This window comes from Bubalus bubalis, chromosome 10, assembly GCF_019923935.1.
Source record: "Bubalus bubalis isolate 160015118507 breed Murrah chromosome 10, NDDB_SH_1, whole genome shotgun sequence".
Lineage (NCBI taxonomy): Eukaryota > Metazoa > Chordata > Mammalia > Artiodactyla > Bovidae > Bubalus > Bubalus bubalis.
The window spans coordinates 65,618,417-65,638,009 of record NC_059166.1 but is presented as its reverse complement, the minus strand read 5'-3'; the positions used below and the strand labels follow the sequence as shown (position 1 = coordinate 65,638,009).

Here is a 19,593-nt window from a genome sequence, read left to right as displayed (position 1 = left end):
GTTTGTTCAAATTCATGTCCATAGAGTTGGTGATGCTATCTAACCATCTCAACTCTCTGCCACTCCTTCTCCTTTTGCCTTCAATCTTTCCCAGCATCAGAGTCTTTTCCAATAAGTCAACTCTTTGTATCAGGTGGCCAAAATATTGGAGCTTCAGCTTCAGCATCATTGCTCTAGACAATTGCCTCTCCATTCCAATCCATATAAACCTAGGACAGCCATGGCAGGCTAGTACTGAGAAAGAGGAGCCTCTTCTCTTGAGATAAACAATTCTTGGCTAGATGAAGTTGGTGTTCTCTTGTATAGAAATCTTCTAGTCCTAGTTGTGATTCCATTTCTTGGGATTATGAAATGAATTATCAACACATAATTTAAATATGATTTCATTTAGTATTTTATTTAAGGAAGAAAGAAACCCAGTAATCACACTATACAATCACTTCAAATTTAGTTTTTAATTTCTCTTGTCCTCAGTTTCCTCATTTGTAAAATGAGGATTGTTTAACAAATGTTAGCAACTTTAAAAAGTATTGTGTACCTACTGTATAGCATAGGGAACTCTGCTCAGTACTCTGTAATGACCTATATGGGAATAGAATCTAAAACAGTGGATATATGTACACGTATAAGTGATTCACTTTGCTGTACAGCAGAAACTAACACATTGTAAATCAACTATACTCCAATAAAAATTAATTAAAAACAAACAAACAAACAACCCCCTCCCCACCCAATATTGCACAGATTTCTCAGGGGGAAGTTTCCATATAAATATATCTTAGTTTAATTTTTTTTTAAGTACTATGTATTAAAAAGAAAAAAGGCAGAAAAAGTGACTGGTGTTTGAAAACTACAGTCAAAACTTAGTGGAAAGGAAAGGTAATATTATAGATTTTGAACACAGAAGCAGATGCCAATTCACTTATATTTCTCAGAACGCTATATTTTGCTGAGGGGGCAGGGTAGGATTCTTGCCAAAATCATTAATAAGAATGAATCTGAGCATGCCTTAGAGCAGAACTTTCAGTAAACAGGAATTACCTATAAAGAAAATCAGGAAGCTGAAGTGTTTGCTTTTTTTTAATGAAGTTACATCCTGCCATAGAAATGCTGGATAGGAAATAAAGACAGATGCACTCCCAGTTGTATATTAAACCAGCTATTATTTCATCAAGGAAAATCTGAGCAAAAGGAAAAAAAACCACGATAAGGCTGAATTCATGAGAAACCAAAGACAACCAATGGCTACAATTAAACATGCTTTTGGAAAAAACTATACAAATACCCACTCTGTGATTGCAGATTCCTTAGTAGTCGCTTGCCCTCTCCACCCCTACTCGTATTTCCCTAATACTTCCTGCAGACTTTGCTTGTATATATATACATATATCAGAAGACTATAAATCATCCTAATTTATTCCGTTTTATCCCCTTCCTTTTCTTCCTCCCCCTCCTTATAATTTACTAATAATATTAACTGTGCGTTTCCCGGTTTCTCTTTTTTCCGGGTTTCTGTGATGGGGTTCTCCCTTGCTCCGCACTCTTCGGTTTGATCAGAGAAAACAATTTAATCATCCTAACAGTTTTCCAATTTATCCTCCCACCTTCAAACTAAAAGACAACAGAAAGGAAAGATAGCCCTTTCTCAAGGCAGGGTTCCCATGGTTTTGAGGGAATGGCAGATGCCTTTCTGCAGTAGCGGCTGCAACCTTCTCCAAAGCTGAAACTGCAGCTCACACTCTCCTCTTCTTTCCTTACCCTAACCCACTACCTCAAGTCCACGTAAACCTTAAAAAACACACACTCACAACTCCTCCAATCTAGCATCCTCTCTCACACCCTTACACCACATGCACGCCAGGATGCCCAATGCCACGGGAACTCTCTGCCCACTCAGTGGCCCCACCCATCGCCGCCCCGCCCCCGCTTCAATCACCAATGGTCGCCACCCGCTGCTCCCGAGGGGCTCGTTGATTGGACAGTGGAGCCTGCCACTCTAGCGGGGCCTCCCGCCCTCCCTCACTCCCCGCTGGGGCTGGAGGGGCTGGAGCATCAGCGCGAGTAGCTCGGAGCAGCCGCGGCAGCGGCGGCGCGTCGTTGCAGTTGCGCCATCTGTCAGGAGCGGAGCCGGCGGGGAGGGGGCTGCCGCGGGAGAGGAGGAGGGGTCGCCGCGAGCCGAAGGCCGCCGAGACCCGCCCGCCCACCGGCCGCGGGAGCAGAGGAGAGGCTGCCCTCGGAGCCGCGCGTCCATCACCGCCCCGGCGCGCGGCGCTTCACCCCGCGCACCGAGGGCTCCCCAGGCGCACACAAAGCCGCCGCCCGCGCCTGGGAGGGATCCGGTCGCCGGGCCGGGGACACCCGGCGCCGCCCCCTGGGCACTCTCAGAAGGCCCACCGGCTCCCGGGCCCGCCGAGCAACCACCGGAGCCGCTTCGGCCGCGCCGGAGGAGGCGGGGAGTGGACCATGTGAATGGGCTCCGGAGCCTGAGCGCAGCGCAGGTAAGCGGCCGGGGATGCGCCGCGGGGCCGCGGGGATGCTGCGGAGATGCGGGCCGCGGGCGCCCAGCGCAGCGCCGCCCCCGCCGCGGGGCCCGGCGCTGCAGTCTCTGGGCCATCGCCGCCTCTGGGGCTCCCCGCGGGGCTGCCGGGGAGTTGGCCTCGCTTGGAGTCTTCCTGTGGTCGCTCTGGAGGACACCTCTGCGGGCTGCAGCCCCGAGGTAGCGCAGGGCTGGGGGGTCCATTTCCTCAGGGTGTGAATAGGAATTGGCTTGGGGGTTGGTTAGGCTGGCCCAGACTCCGCCTCCGCCCTCTTTTCGGGGCCCCCCGCGGGGACCCGGGCTGTGTGTGTTGTTTTAATGTCAGGGATGATGTAATCACTTAATAATTGATGCCCCGTGCTGCTTCCCTCCCCACCCCACTCCACCCCTGCCCTATTCCTCCACCTCTCGGCCCCCTCCTCCTGTGGCCGTCGCCTTTCCCATCGCATCCTCCAGCTTATTTCTGGCACCTCCCTTGCACTTCCCCCACCCTCCCCTCCACTCTTCCTGTGCCACCACCCACCCTTCCCCAGTCCCCCGTGCTGGAGCCTTAGCTCCTCTTCCTCTGACCCCTCCACCCCTCCAGCTCCCTCAGGCTCCTTTCTCCTTCCTTCTCAGCTCGCTGGATTTCCTCTCTACTTCCCTAGATCGATGACTGTTTTTGTTTGGTCGCCTCCCCTCTCTTATCTCTGCGGCCACAGGCGGAGGGGACTGAGCCAGAAAGAGGCCACCAAGCTTGGGCCCCGGCGGAGATTTGCTGGGACTGAGTGAGAAGAGGGATAATAAAATCACCCTTCTTGCCCCTCCTCCCACCAATAAATCACACAGACTCGCTGGGTGTGTGTGTGTGTGTATGTGTGTGTGTGACACAAAGAGCCCTTTCAGTGCACAGAGAGGAGACGCACAAAGTGTCCAAGGATGGGCGCGATGCTTCTTGTTTCTCTTCCCTGGGGCTTCCCTTTTGCTCAGATAAAGCAGTTGATCTTCTCTCTGAGAGTCTTTCCTGCCACATTTACCAAAAAATAAAAGGCCCCAGATGCAGGGTGGCAGGTGCTGGCGTTTTGCTGTATTCATGGACCGGTAGTGTTGACTGGCGGCTGCACTACTTCTTAGATTGAAGGGGGAATTGATTTCAGCTGTCTGAAGAGTTGCTTTACTCTCAGGGTAGCACCCTCCCTCGCCCAGTTTTAACTCCCTTTCATGGTAGGGGGTAGGATACATGGCCGTGGGAGAGGGAGAATTTTGTTTCCAAAAGAGAGTTATATTGATGTTTGCTAGGAGTGAGGCAGCCTAACTTGCTTCTCTCAAGTCTAAGGAGGACTGAAGTCATTTGAAATGAAGTCTTGTCCACCCAGTGATGGTTGTTTCACCCTTGTATTGAAATAAGCTCCCGGGGACATTGCTAACACAGCAGTAAGTCGGTATTTGGAAGACCACCGGGGACTGTGTCTCTCTTGCCTGCTTCAGGGTAGCCTTCAGACGCCCACTTCCTTCCTCTCACTGCCAAGCCACTGCCGTACTTTCCACCCTTTGTGCTCTTTCTCCCAAGTCCCTGCCCCTCTGTCCCTCGGGTCCTGTGCTTTCAGACGAAGGGACTCAGATTTTTGGAGGAAGTGGTTTTGTTAACTGTCTCAGGTGTTGGAGGCACTTAGCTATGAGCAAAGGATGTAGAGACTCTTTTGCCTGATCTCTTAAACCATCTGCTTGATGTTCCTCTTGAAAAGGAAATGTAAATGTAAGTCTGGGGGCTTAATGTTTCATTCTGTAAGCCAGTGACTGTAACATGCTTAATCAATAATGTCAAAACTTAGGTCGAACCCATTGATTCCTAAGAGCATGGCTCTTTGACTATTATAAGTAATAGAACTGTCTCAAGTTCTTTAAGAATTTTATTAGAGAATTGTTATGGTTCATTAAACATTTACTCCTGCACTTTCTAAGGACATTCATCTTGGAACATTTTATATTAAAGAAAAAAAGCAAAACGGTTAATGAGGGTAGTGTTAAAAACAAAACAAAACAAAGTGTTGTTTGTTTGGCCAAACCCAGGAAAGAAAGTGCACAATAAGCTCACACTCGGTTGACCGAGTTCAAGAGAGTGATGAGGTTGAATGTGAACAAATGCATATTCTGCTTTCTGTACTTTTATTCTCTGCTTTCTCCTGGGTCTGAAATCTCCTAACCCCATCTGATTTGCTTGGGTTCTGTTAAACCTAGGGCCCAGCTCAAAAGTCTTCTACTCTGGGATGCTTTCTCCTCCTTTCCCCTTCAAGCAAATCACCATGCCTCCAATTTTGTTTTCACACTTCAGCAGCTGACATTATGGTTGGCACGTGTCTATTTCCATCATTAGTTGATCAACACACTGAAAGAAGGAACCTGGTCTTGTTTCAACAAATGTGTTAGGTCTTTGGTATGTGCTAAGCACCTGGCTTAATTAGGCTAATATTAGCAGCTATAACAAATAGGCCTGCAAAAATATAATGACTCAAAAGTAATAGATGTTTATTATTCCTCATGTAATAGTTCAAAATGTGTATTTCTGATCAGTGGGTGACTTTCCTCCATGCAGTGATTCTGGGCTCCAAATTCCACCATGCCTTGACGCTCCATTGTAATCTGCTTTCAGCTGGCAGAAGTACAAAAGAGAGAGTAGAGGGGATGCACCCACTTTTTAATTGCCCTGGCCTGGAAATGACACCCATCACTTATGTTTACATACTTTACTTGAGGGCTAGTTAAATGGCCACATTAAACTGCAAGGGATCCTGGGAAATAGTTGTCATATGACCAGAAACAAAGTCAAGAAGATATGTGTTTGGGGCCAGCAACTTTGCTATATGTCACAACTCAGGTGGTGCAAGTGGGAAAGAATCTGCCTGCCATTGCAGAAGACATAAGAGATTGAACCTGGGTTCAAACCCTGGGTTGGGAAGATCCCCTGGAGAAGGAAATGGCAACCCACTCCAGTATTCTTGCCAGGAGAATTCCTCGAACAGAGGAGCCTGGTGGGCTATAGTCCATGGGTCGCAAAAAGTCAGAGCACACACACACACACCTTTGCTATGCGGTGCTGCTCAACAAGGCATAGTCGTTGCCTTCAAGGACTTTGTAGGTTAATGAGAATTAAATGGAAACCTAGAGCCTTTACCCATTATTGCCTTCATTCTTTTGCTATATGCCAGACTTTTGATTTTACAAGTTCAGACCTTCACATTTTAAACATGTTTCCAAAAACCTTGGTTTTTTGTCGATTCTAGTAGCCACTTCCCACCCAGTTATTCCTTGTAGTACAGTGATCTGATGGCTACGGTACTGACTTTGATGTGGCTCTCCAGTACCACCTTTGTTGGCCTAGATTGTTATCTGCTGATTTTATAGACTTCCCGAATGGCCAGGAGAGTCTTTAGAAATCACAGTCCTACCTTCTCTAATTGGAAGAGGAAATGAAAGAGACTCTAGGGGAGAAAGTTTTTGCCCCAAGCCATGTTCATGGGAAGGGAGCCTCACCTGCCCAGCTCTTCAGTCCTGACAGGGTCCCCTCCAACCCGCAGATGTCTTCAGTGGGTGGGTGACTGTGAGCCCTGCATCTTCCATGGGATTAAGTGAGCTCCCAGAGCCAGGTGAATCACTAGTGTTTTGGATAGCCCCTGTTCTCCACAGGCCTCCCCAGGAGCAATTCTGTCCGTACTAGTCATCAGACTTAGTAATGCACATACTTCTGCTATGTTGTGGTTTAGTCACTAAATTGTGTCCAACTCTTTGGGACCCCACGGACTAGCCCGCCAGGCTCCTCTCTCCATGGAATTTCCCAAGCAAGAATACTGGAGTGGGTTGCCATTTCCTTCTCCAGTTTTTTTTTTTTTTTTTTTGCCCCTGTGTGTATGCTATTAACAGTTCATTATATTCATCAGTTCTGTAGACATTAGCTCAATATCTTATTGTGTGCAAGGCACTGGAAGATAGGATTGTGAAAATGAATACTTCTGCTGTCCTTGCTGTTTAGGAGCTTAGTCTGCTAGAGGAGATAAAAATAATACATAATAGCTAGTTTTATTGAGCATTTACTATATGCCAAACACTGTTTAGGCTCTAATCGTAATAATGGTATGAACAGCTGAAACTAATATCGTAAATCAACTATTGCTGTTGTTGTTTAGTCGCTAAGTTGTGTCCAACTGTCTTGCAACCCCCTGGACTGTAGCCTGCCAGGCTCCTCTGTCCATGAGATTTTCCAGGCAAGAATACTGGAGCAGTTTTCTATTTCCTACTCCAGGGGATCTTCCCAAACCAGGGAGTGAACCTGTGTCTCCTGCATTGGCAGGCAGATTCTTTATCACTGAGCCACCTGGAAGCCTAACTATACTTCAGGGTTGTTTTTATATGAGGTAGTTTTGCTTATAATCTCCATTTATAATCTCCCTTTTACATATGGAAAGTGAAACAAAGGACGTTAAATAACTGACTCAAGATCATACACGGCTGGTAAGCAGTAGAGTCAGGATTCAGGTCCAGTTAGTTTGGTCTCAAAGCCTTTGCTCTTAGCCACGAGGCAATATGCAAGATAATACATATGGACATAATGATGATATTGATTAAAATGTGTTACATGCCATAAAGGAGGGTGGCATAAATACTTTAGAAATGGATTCTTTTGGTTGTTGGGAAACATAACTTTATGTTTAAATAAAAAATAAAATGTCAATTCCTATTGCCATTCTTTCCATTTTAGACCCTTGTGCTAACCTATGAAATTAAAAAAAAAAAAATCTAAAAATGGGAAAGCAAAGCATGTTGATTCTGGAACTACTTTTACTCAGCATGACTCTCTATTTTAGGAGAGATCCTTCTGTGGCCCACAGATAGGTCTGTAAGAGTTTGTGAATTGTCCTACATATTTACTCATCAAGCAACATTCATTCATTGTATCTACCATTTGCCAGACATTGAACTAGATGTCTCAGGGACAAAGAGTTGTAATCCTGCCTAAGGAACTGCCTGAGGAAGGCTCTGACCACAGTGATAACTTCCATGATTCTGGGTCTACAAGGCAGCATGAACTCCACAGGGAGGTAGGAAATTGGGGTGGCCAGGCAGAGAAAGCCAGAGGAGGAACTGGCCATTTGAGTGCTGTGTGAAGGCCACTGGCCTGGAAGGAGAAGCCGAGGATGCAGACGCACAGACTTTAGGAAAGTGAAAGTGAAAGTCAGTCACGTCTGACTCTTTGCAATCCCAAGGAATTCTCCAGGCCAGAATACTGTAGTGGGTAGCCTTTCCCTTCTCCACAGGGTCTTCCCAACCTAGGAATCAAACTGGGGTCTCCTGCATTGCAGGCGGATTCTTTACCAACTGAGCTATCAGGGAAGCCTGACTTTTTAGGTAACTGTAAGTAATTTAGGGTGAGCAGGGGTGGTAGAGGGAGAAGATGAGACTGGTGGGAAAATTGAGAACGTTCTTAAAAGTACTTTGTCCAGAAATGCTGTTTAAGAGTTGCAAGTAGAGATGCCGCTTTGGTCTGATTTGTTTTATGAAGATCTGTTTGGCCACAGTGTGGGCTGTTGACCAGAGGTGGTCAACATCTATGTAGCTAAGGTAGTTATGGAAACTCAGATGAGCCATAGATGGAGTGCTGCACAGAATTGGGGGTGGAACAAGAGAGACAGGATAAGAGAGGGTGAGACAGTATCTTGTGAGGCTGCGGAGAGGCAGAAGGGGGGTCCTTGAGAGTAGGTGGAGAAAGACCTGCAGACAAGCAGTGCAGTAAGAACAGGGAGCGGGTGTTTTAATGATGACTTTTATCATGGACATTTTGGACTTTCAGGTCAAGGTATCTTGTAGGCAGTTGAATAGATGGGTCTGGATTAAGATGTAAGGTATAAATCAGATATAAATCTATTAGCAGCATATTACAAAATACTGGGAGCTGTGGATATGGACAGTATCAGTGAGGAAGAGTGTGTTGAATGGAAGAGCAAACAAAGCTGAGAGAGAGCCGGGGGAGCAGAGGTGCCCAGGCCCTGAATGAGAGAGGTGCAGCCAGAGGATTGGGCTGGTCAAGGAGGGAGGGGGCCCTGATCCACAGCAGGGGAGGGCTGTGCCGCGGATGTTAAGCAGGATTGAGAATGAAAAATGCAGTTGGGTGTTGTATCCAGCCAGAGCAGTGTGACCATAGAAATAGAAAACTCTGCTGCTCCCCAGACCAAGGTAGAAACATGTAGCAAAACCCAGAGAACATAGATCCGTAAGGGACTTAGAGATCACGTAGTCCGGCTGGTCCATTTCACTTGTGAGGGGAAATGAGAACCCAGAGTGGCTGACTGACTTGTCCAAGATGGCAAAGTCATCACTTAAAGCCAGGTTTCAACCCTTTCAGCCCCAGTGAGGGGTGTGGGCCTGGTGCAACCCCTTCCAGCTGGGCCCAGTTACCTAATCTATTTGTGCCTCCCTGTCTTCACCTTTAGAATGAGTTCCTACTTCAGAGACTTGTTGGGAGGGGTCAATGAGTTGATCCATGTAAAGCACTAAGTATAGTATCCCACATATAGAAAAGCAATGTGTATGCTGCTGTTAATACATATATAGATGTATATACATATATATATATGTATATATATACATACACATAACTCATGTACATCTAACTCATATATCCCTTAGGGAAGGGATGAAAATGTATTGTGTACAGAAAAGGAGATTTTGAACATTTTAGAAAGATTTGAGTGTCAGTTCTGAGTCAAGAACTATTGGAAAACATAGGAAATTAGTTGAAATAGTATGATGGGAAATTAGTTGAAATAGTATGATGTCTTCTTAAGAAACACAAAGCCTTTCTGTTGTTGAGAATAGAAAACATAAAAGTGCTTTGAAGTTAGCCCTATAAAAGAATGTCTTTGTTTTAGTCAGATAGCCAGAATTTTACCCTATCTACAATGTGCGGGTATGTCCCTTGAGTTTGACTGTAGAAGTCACTGTGACTTTCTGGAGGTAGAATAAACTCCGGAGTAGGAAAGAACCCCGCAAGTTATGAATTTCATGCACTTGGTTCCTATGAAAAAAGGGTGATTTGGGTTATTTAGAGAAACATAATTTTTTTTCCAGTGATTCTAGTTGAGCAGATCTAATTTTTAGCTACTAAAACACATGAGAAGCCTGAACAGTATTATCCAAATGGACTTGGGTGACATGGAGTTCAGACAGCTTCCGAATAAGTGGCACTCTGGACTTGATTAGAACACAGTAATCCTGGAAGGGTATAAATTGAATGGATTTATGGTCTAATAAAAACGTGGGAAGAAAAGATAATGCTTACTGACTCATGAAACTTTAACAGCGTTTGCAAGACTCTGAGTTGTAATATTTGGATGAGAGTGTTTTCCCATCCGTCTTGGCCTGCTTCCTGAATGACCCGCGTCGTGCCTCGCTCAGGGCGTGAAACAGATTCAGGAGCTCTCGGGTGCAGAGGTCGTCATTACCTGTTCTGCCCTGTCCCCACCATGTCCTCAGACAGCACCCATTGGTTTGAGCAAATGTGTATTGAGCACCCATTAACTGTAAGTTTGAGGGAGGGAAAAATAAGATGTGGGAAAGTTTTAGCCTATTGCTAATTTCAATTCAGAAGGCCTTTTCTGAGAACTGTGTTTTTCTGATCTGTATTCCTATCTCTGTGATAGTATAAAAAAGCACACAGCACCCCACCACCACTCACCCCTCCCTAAATACACCAGAATGATAATCATACCTGCCTTTATTATTGAATCCCGGAGGCCTGAAATGCTTTACATACAGTAATTTACTTAGTCATCACAACTAGATGAGGCAGGTGTTACCCCCATTGGTCAAATTGGAAGATTGAGGCTCAGAAAAGTAATTTGCCCATTGTCACACACTAATTACTAGAGAAGCCAGGTCTGTCTGGCTCCTAAACTCACACCTGATCCAAAACTGTTCCTTGTTCCCTGTGTACTTTCAAACCTTGTTGCTTTTGCCTTGCAGTTATTTCTGTGTTAGGTTTTGGGGGACAGGAAAAGTACCTTTGCCCTCAGGGAAGCCCCGCTTCTTCTGATGACTTCATGAAGACTTACCTTCTGGGAAGCCCCTGTTGGTCCTATTTTGGGGCTCCATGGCACTTGGTTACCACCTCGTCATCACCCTTGTCACAGCCTGACTTATAAAGCAGAGTGGGTCAGCTGGGTTGGACAGTAGAAAGATACTGGCCTTTATTCCTGACTTGGGAGCTCTTTGGAAGTCAGACTGTGTTTTATTTGTGGTTGACTTGCCAACTCAACACCTAGCACGATTTCATGATGTACGGTTATTATTCCCATTTAACAGATAGGGAAACTGAGGCCTGGAGATGTGGTGATTTGGTCAGGGTCACACAACTAGTAAGCAGAGCTGGGCTCTGAACCCAGGCAGTCAGTCTGATCCAGAACCAATGCTCTTAATGCTAAATGTGTTCCATCTCTCCAACGAGATTACAAACTGTGAGGCTAGAGGCAGTGCCCACCACCTCCTAGCCCAGTACTTCACAGCTCATACACAGTAAAGATAGGCCTTCTTCTTTCTTCCATCCCCCTGGCAGGGAGACAAACAGGAAACGTCAACCCAGGGCTTATCTCATGATAAGGAAAGGGCTTTGGGGCCTTGGTTGCATGACTGTTCTCTGAGGATCTTAGAGAATGCGTAGTCCCAGGCCCGGTTCTGACTCTGTAGGTATGGGGTGAGCAGGGTTAACCCTGACATCTTTTCTATATGTGAGAATTGCCCTGAGGATGGAACCCATCAGGGAGGCAGCTTCTGAAAGACGAGGAACGAAGAAGCAGAGTGACTCTGAGCCACAGTGGTGGGAGCTGGCTGCTGAAGGGGTAGAAAATCATCCATCAGAGGCAGAGGGAAGTGAGCCCAGGGGAGGCTGGGGATCAGAAATCTGCCACAGAAAGAGCTCTTACCTTGTGTTTTTAAGATTTCTAAGTACCTGCTCCTTTTGAATGTGCTGGTGGGATTTCATCTGATGCAAACACTTTCATTTTCTTCAGAGCTTCCATCTTTGAGGTACCCAAAAATAGTAGGCTTTTCATGGAGTTGTATAAGGATTCCATCTGCTTTATACTGAAAAGTAGGGCTTTAATGGAAAATTAAAAATGAGTCAGATCGCCTTTCCCACAACAAAGCCCAGTGTGCTTTTCCCAACCTTTCCTTCTTCTAATCCTCAGAAAAAGTTACTGAATCTATATTTCTGTGAAATTCTACCCAATTTAAATTCTACTGAAAAGGCAAATAAACACCAATGAGTTCCTTCATTGCCACACATTGTAGTATCTGTTTGGAAGCAATCACAATTTTAAATGTTGTCACCTGTAAAATTTTATTTTTATTTCAGTTTCAATTTTATTCCAGAAATCGTGTGATATGTTGCACATGCACGCAAGGATATTTGAAAAACACTAATTTATCTTAAAGGTTTTCTCGTTTGCTCTCAGAGTTTGGAGGGGTTCACCTTTTTGTCTAGTTTATTGTCTGACCTCCTAGAAGTATAAACAGCCCCTCATCATTTTCTGATACAGGGCCTGAGTTGTCACACTCTGTCTTTCTGTATCTTTTATCACCATTTCCTGCTTGAAAATGCCAGTTCTGTGGCTTTATTTTGTGTGCACCTTTGCCTGATCAATATTCTCTTGATATGTCCTTCACTCTCCTGTGGTTTGCAAATAATGATTCCAGCTGCTTCATCCTATGCTTTCTAGTTGAGGATGTGTTCCTGATGTGAGAAATCCAAGGAGCAGAGAATTTTTGTGACTTGCCCGTGGTCAGTACATCCAGTTCCTCCTTTAGTTTAGACTAGAATCCAGCTCTGCAGAAGGCAATGGCACCCCATTCCAATACTCTTGCATGGAAAATCCCATGGACAGAGGAGCCTGGTAGGCTGCAGTCCATGGGGTCGCTACAAGTCGGACATGACTGAGCGACTTCACTTTCACTTTTCACTTTCATGCATTGGAGAAGGAAATGGCAACCCACTCCAGTGTTCTTGCCTGCAGAATCCCAGGAACGGGGGAGCCTGGTGGGCTGCCGTCTATGAGGTCGCACAGAGTCAGACACGATTGAAGCGACTTAGCAGCAGCAGCAGCAGAATCCAGGTCTCCTGGAAATCTGTATATGTGGGTCCCATCTTCTCAACAGACCATGGCCTCATATAATGGGGTTTTTTGGTCCCCCTGTAGCTCATAGCACACGGTCATTCATAGTGTAGATGCTCAGCAGGTGTCTATTCAGATAGACTCTGGGGGCAGGGCACTGGAATCTGTAGCTAGTTTCCTGGCCATCTGCTGGCATCTTCTTGGATATTGAGCTTCTATAGTCTCTGATGGCATCAGGTTCACTCTCTGTAGACCCGTGTGACTTAGGTTTGGGACGGTGCTGTACTGTTTTAGGAACCACCATTGTCTTCTGACAATGGTGTGTGTTTAAAGCTCTTTTGTCCATAATCTTTAGCTTTTTGTTAAAAATTTAGGGTGGTCAGGAAAACAGTTACTTCCTTGCCCTCTGTCATCAGGTTTTCATCAACAGGATTTTCACTAAAAAAAAAAAAAAAAAATAGGATGTTACCAACAGTGCCTAATGACATCCAAGACCAGGGAAAAATGCAGAATGTTTCAAAATCTGGAGGAAACTGGAAAAATACGACAGTGATTGATGGAAGAGGCAAGAGTGGCAGAATGGACTACAGGGCTGGGCCTGAAAGCCTGTGGGGCTTCATGAAACCCAGCAATGGCTATGTGGGTGCCATCTCGGCATGCATTCATTTTGTTCACTTGGCATAGCTGAAGAATCTCTTTAGCGGGGAAGGAGGGTTCCATCTTAGACTTTAGGTCCTCCAGAGTAATGATTTAACACTGTATCCCAACCACAGCTTCTGTATATCCTTCAAAAGAGTGATTGACAATAAGCCTTACAAAATGTTTTCCATGGTTGCGGGGAGCGATTGCTTGAGTCATTTCTGTGACATAAGACACAACAGCACAACAGGCGATGTTTGTCAGCCCCACATTAAGAGTCTTCTCAGCTCCCTGTGAAAAGCGTTCTGTGATTCTTCATTAATGGCTTCCCCTGCCTAGCCCTCACCTGGATGCCAGGTTTAATGTATCCGAGGGAGAGCCTTAACAACACATTCTGTGACGACGGACCACTGCTGCAGCAAAGGGGAAGGGGCGGACCGCATGCTTCACTGTCGTTTGAAATGCCATTATGGTCTTTGGAAAGCGGTAGTGGACTTTTTTTGCTTCCTTCACTATGCACTGTCTATGATTTCAGAGCTTTTCCTGCCCGCCTCCCCACTGCCACAACTACCACCTTAAATGTCGGAGATCACACACCACTAACAAAATGCACTTTCCCCTTGGCGAGCCTGTAATGTCACCACTTCATGTATTTATCCAGTTTGTTCCTGTTTATTCACTCTGGTACATGTCAATGTCAATATTGTCTATTTTCAGTAGCAAGCTTCTAGAAGGCTGAAAGCACACCTCATTTAATTTGCTTTGTGCCGTGAAACACTACACGGAACTGTGCATTTATTAAGCGCTTGTTGATTTTGATTCTATGCTTCAAGTCTGGTAGGTCCTACGGCTATTCTCAGTACTTCTGGAATGAGATGCGTCTTGAGTAAATTTTCTTCTTGCAGATAACACATCACCTCCAGTGCGTCCGTAGATCCTCAGAGTCCTGTGTTAGAATCCAGATTTTGGTTGCACGTAATGTTTTAGGATCCATCTTTTGTTTTACCCCCTTGGGTGAAGATGCAATGATCCCAGCTTCTAATTCTGTTAGCAGGTTAGGGCCAAAGCACAGATAGTATGCCACGCTACACCCTTCTTTTCATAGAAGTGTGGTTGACCATATCATTCTCAGTGTCTTATGGTTATTATTTCAACAGATTCTTTATTTCAAACTGCTGAGAGTTGGAGGTAGTTCTCTATGAGGGTAAGAACTGCTCAGTGAAGGCTGATGAGGTGTGATTTAAGAAGCTACAAGGAAAAAAAAAAAAAAAGAAGAACCTACAAGGACTACAGTGTCAGGAGAAGAACCACATACCTCTGTGGGTGTCAGTAGCTCCTGGGAGGTTTGGGTCAGTTTATGCATGTGTGTGTGCTCAGTTGCTTCGGTTGTGTCTGACTCTTTGCAACCCCATGGACTGTAGCCCACCAGGCTTCTCTGTCCATGGGATTCTCCAGGCAAGAATACTGGAGTGGGTTGTCAATCCCTCCTCCAAGGGATCTTCCCAACCCAGGGATCAAACCTGCGTCTCCTCCTGCGTTGCAGGTGGATTGTTTACTGCTGAGCCACCAGAGAACTGTGGTGCTGGAGAAGACTCTTGAGAGTCCCTTGGACTTCAAGGGGATCAAACCAGCCAGTCCTAAAGGAAATCAATCCTAAATATTCCTTGGAAGGACTAATGCTGAAGCTGAAGCTCCAGTACTTTGCGAAGAGCCAACTCATTAGAAAAGATCCTGATGCTGGGAAAGATTGAAGGCAGGAGGAGAAGGGGATGACAGAGGACAGGATGGTTGGATGGCATCACTGACTTAATGGACATAAGTTTGAACAAGCTTCAGGAGATGGTGAAGGACAGGGAAGCCTGGCGTGCTGCAGTCCATGGGGTCGCAAAGAGTCGAACATGACTGAGTGACTGAACAACAGCAGTCACCACCAGGGATGCCCCCCTGGTCAGTTTACACCTGAGTGCAATGCAGGGAGGATCGGTGCTTGGAAAACTGCAGCCCCAAACATTCTCTGATTGTACCTCAGCCCACCTATACCATAGGAAGAAGAGCCCAGTGTAGCAAAGTATTAAGAGTCCCCATTTAGAGAGGCCCAAGGAGAGGCCCAGTGCCCTCCCTTGATCTCACATCCCTGCTTGTGACAGAGGTCATTTCCAGGGGTGAAAGACCCCAGCCTCCACCCCCACAGCAAGGCGCCCATGCACTTGAGATACAGAATGGTCACTGTGGGAGGAACCTTGCTTGTGCTCCCCTGAGCCAGAACATGCAGAAATGATCCACTGGAGAGGACCATTAAGCAGAGAAGGAGCCCTTGTATTAATTTCCTCTGGCTGCTGTAACAAATGACCATGTACCGGGTGGCTTAAAACAGTAGAACATTTCCTTTCACAGTTCTGGGAGCCAGAGGTCTTGAAATTAAGGTGTCAGCAGGATTGGTTCTTTATGGAGACTCCAAGGAAGACTCTGAGTCCCATGCCTCTTTCCTAGCTTCCGGTGGCTGCCAGCAACCTTTGACTTTCTTTGGCTTGTAGACCCATTAGTACACTTTTTACCCTCATCTTCACATACCTTCTCCTCTCTGTGTCTTTATGTGGCATTCTCTTGTAAATAGGACACTTGTCACTGGTTTAGGTTCCACCCTAATCCAGGATGATCTCATCTAGAGATCCTTACCTTAATTACATCTCAAAGACCCTTTTCCCATATAAGGTCACGTTCCCAGGTTTCAGGTGGACATATTTTGGAGGCCACCATTCAACCCACCATAGAATAGTCAAATGAGGAGGATGCTCCAAGAGATTAAAGAAAGCGTCAGTTGAATTAGCTGCAAGGGCTTCCCAGGTGGTGTTCATGGTAAAAAATCTGCCTGCCAAAGGAGGTGATGCAGAAGAGATGGGTTCAATCTCTGGGTCAGGAAGATCCCCTACAGTAGGAAATGGCAACCTGCTCCAGTATTCTTGCCTGGAAAATTTCATGGACAAAGGAGCCTGGAGAGCTACAATCCATGGGGTTGCAAAGAGTTAGACGTAACTGAGCACCCAGAGAAGGTAATGGCTGGATGGGGAAGTCAGCTGGAACTGGGATGATGGATAAGGCAAAGGAGGGTCCAGGGTTTTATGGATGGGTGAACACAGTGGGTATGGAGGAGACACAAGGGCCTTCTCACCCTGGGAAGAAGAAACCTAGGAGGTGGAGAGTTCCGAATGATGTCAAACCAGGTGGCTTCCTGTTGAATGGATCTATTCAACAGTAGAATAGAGAGTAAGGACAATAATTCTTATATAAAGAATTCAAGAAAATGAAAGTCATAGTCCCCTTTTTGCCCTTGCTTCAGATTATGTATAAATGGTGTCTCTAGAGAAATGGCATGTTAGTCCGTTGCACATTTAACAAATCCTGGATGAGTGTTCTGGGACCCCTGAGACCTTGCATTATGACCAGCCGGCTTAGTGGGGATAATATTTTGAACTGGTATTCAATTTACTTTCCCTTCCTTTTAATTCTTGTTGCCCTGGGAGTCTCCCCCATTGAGCTGAAGGATTCCATTACTTCAGGGGGAGGACAGAGTATGGCCTAAGACAAAGAAGACATTGTTTGGCTTCTGACTTCCAAAACAGGACCTTGAAGCCTGTTTCAGCAACCAGAGTTAGCCCAGGCCTTCGTTTAAGAGAGGCAGGCTTTGTTAGCAGAAAATGATTTGTGGATTCCGAGGAGCTGGGTCTCAGAGGAGGTGGCGTGTATTGTACAGAGAGGCTGCCAGCAGGAAGAAATGCCTTCCTGGGTTGGAGGATGGAGGTGGCAGAGGTTTGGAGGAGACTCGACGTCCCCTGCTCCAGGAGAATCTGCAGGGAGAGAGCATGTGTACCCTGCACCCGTACCTGGAACTCGGGAAGGAAGCCACAATGGAGTGGACCCTGCCCTGGGGCACATTTAGGCAAAAATAGCCCTGAGCTGATATCCCTTCCCTCTATTTCCCAAAGCTTATACATGGCGTAGGAGAAATCCCAACAATCCTTGGACAGCTGTGGAGGTGCTGTGAGAGCTGGGCGGGGGCATCCCAGGGTCAGGACAAAGAGGGCACAGAATAAACTGGGTCAGTCCCACTGCTGAGGACTGGCTGGGATTGGGGCAGCAGATTTGCACCAATCACATCAGCAGAACCAGGCCAGCTCGCAGAACAAAGGGATGAGACATCCCAAGGAGGCCAGTGAGGACCAGGTCCTCACCCCATCATGTGGGGGTCTGTAATCAGCCCCTCGGGGAAGGAGGGAGAGGGAAGGAACACAGCCCTGAGAGGCAATCTGAGATGAGCTCAATTTGACTAATTGCCCTGAAGGAGTGAAATTTTTAAATCTGAAGAGCAAGTTGTCTTGCAGTAGCAAGATGGGTTTTGTTTTTTTTTTTTTTTTCCTATGGTAGGCAGAAATGCAGTGGTCATGATCAAGTTGAAATCAGCTATGAAAAATGTGCACAGCTGGGTAGTGATTATAAATTTCAAACCTTGCACATTGCATTTGAGCTGTGTTTTAACAGGATGGTGCTGGTGTTGATGGCAACAGTGGTGATGGGGGCAAGTTTGCCTGCGTGTATGCTTGTGTATACTTTTCCCCGTGTGTAAATTGTGGCTTAGTCTACCTGTACTTGGTTCATTCTGGGCAAGAAGTGGAAAGATCTGTGCTCTCAGGGACAATCAGCGTTGTCCACTGGGTATTCCAAAGTTTAGTGAAGATTTGGACTTTCCATGGTTTAACTAGTGGCACTTCTTCTCAGGGTCCTCGGTTGCCATGGAGTCAGGTCAGTGGAAAGGATTAGAATTTCAGGCTTTTCTCTCATGAACTCGGCTGTGATGCTGGAGACTAGAAGATCATTTTTACTGGGTGTGATCCTTCATATCTTAAAGGTATCAAGGTGAATACTGGAAATTACACTCTCTGACTGACTATAATGGGAGAAGCTCTTCATTTTTATTCAATCCTCATGTACTAAATAAAGCATGAGTTTATAAAGGGATTCATTTCCAAGTATAATTCATAAGTAGTTATCAGAACACTCAAATGAGGTGGGGGGGGGAACCAGTTAGCTCTTTTTAGATACATTTTAATCTCTCTTTGACATTCATAAGAGGATGATGCTGCATTTAAGAAGATGTTTTAAAACCTGCTGTTTCTTGAAATGCCTAGTAATTTTGGAAGGGAAAGCTTTAGTCTTGCTTTAAAAAGCATATGTTTGGTGGGGCGGAGTGAGGTGGGAAGTTGCCTGTTAAGATGCTGCTTATGTATTTTCCTGCTCGAAAATTATGGTGACATATAAATACATCTCACATTTCCCTCACCTGTCAGGCGTAGCCAAGGGAGCAAGAGATGGGGAACTATAACCTCTGTTTGACAGGAGTCACTAAAATCGTTTAAATTATAGAACTTAAAAAAGTGTTGATTAACTGATACCGTTTCCATAATATTTTTGACCTATGGAATAGTTCCCTTCAAAATCTCAAAATAGAATTTTTAAAAATTAAAAACATGTCCCAGATGTTAGAGGGAAAAAAAAAAAAAAAAACTTTTTATACTGTTTATATAAACAACAAAAAGAACACAAGACAGTAACTATTCTTGGTACATGGGGCTCCCAGGTGGCACAATGGTCAAGAATATGCTTGCCAGTGCGGGAGACATGGGTTCGATCCCTGTGTCAGAAAGATTTTCTGGAGGAGGGCATGGCAGTATCCTTTAAAGTTGTGTTTTATGTTAATATTTGAAACTGTTGCTATTTTCAATTGGCATTTACGTATACATAATATTTTTAACAGAAAATAGCACTTTCTACAGATGCACATAAGCTCAGAGCAAATTCTGCTAAATGGAGGCTTTTCTCAAAATAGCATTTTCCCCCCATCCTGAAATGTGTACATATTTTAGCCCAAATATTTTCACAAGTCTTTTATCCCCACTCAGGATTCTTATCATCAATAAATATTTGTTATAAGGCAAAACTCATGAAAATAAATTCCTCTTTGGTACTTTTAAATGCTTTATCAAATTTAGATGACACAAAATTATAGATCGTTCCTAATTTCACTCCATTGTAGTACAGAATATAAATGTATCTGATTAAAACCAGGAACATCATCAAAATATTGCCACAAGTTTAGATGCGCCAAAACATCTGTAACCCTATTTTAGGATTAAAACTTGGACACTGAATTCTCTAATGTGGTTAGTGCCTTCCTTTGCTCTGGTTGGGATAAATTTTAACAGTTTCCTATTTGTAAGCCTTGTGTTC

At 45.2% G+C, this 19,593-nt stretch overlaps 1 protein-coding gene across 4 annotated transcripts in view; it reads left to right on the top strand.

Moving 5' to 3' along the window:
* Positions 1-2,026: 2,026 nt before the first annotated feature.
* Positions 2,027-19,593, top strand: part of FYN (FYN proto-oncogene, Src family tyrosine kinase) — a 212,549-nt gene continuing 194,982 nt past the window's right edge. For 3 of the 4 annotated variants that reach the window (XM_006070084.3, XM_025294726.2, XM_006070083.3), the window contains exon 1: positions 2,028-2,498. The gene's annotated coding sequence lies outside the window, so the exon portion shown is untranslated. Of the gene's footprint in view, positions 2,499-19,593 lie in introns of all 4 variants that reach the window. The other variant, XM_006070086.3, reaches the window with a different exon arrangement.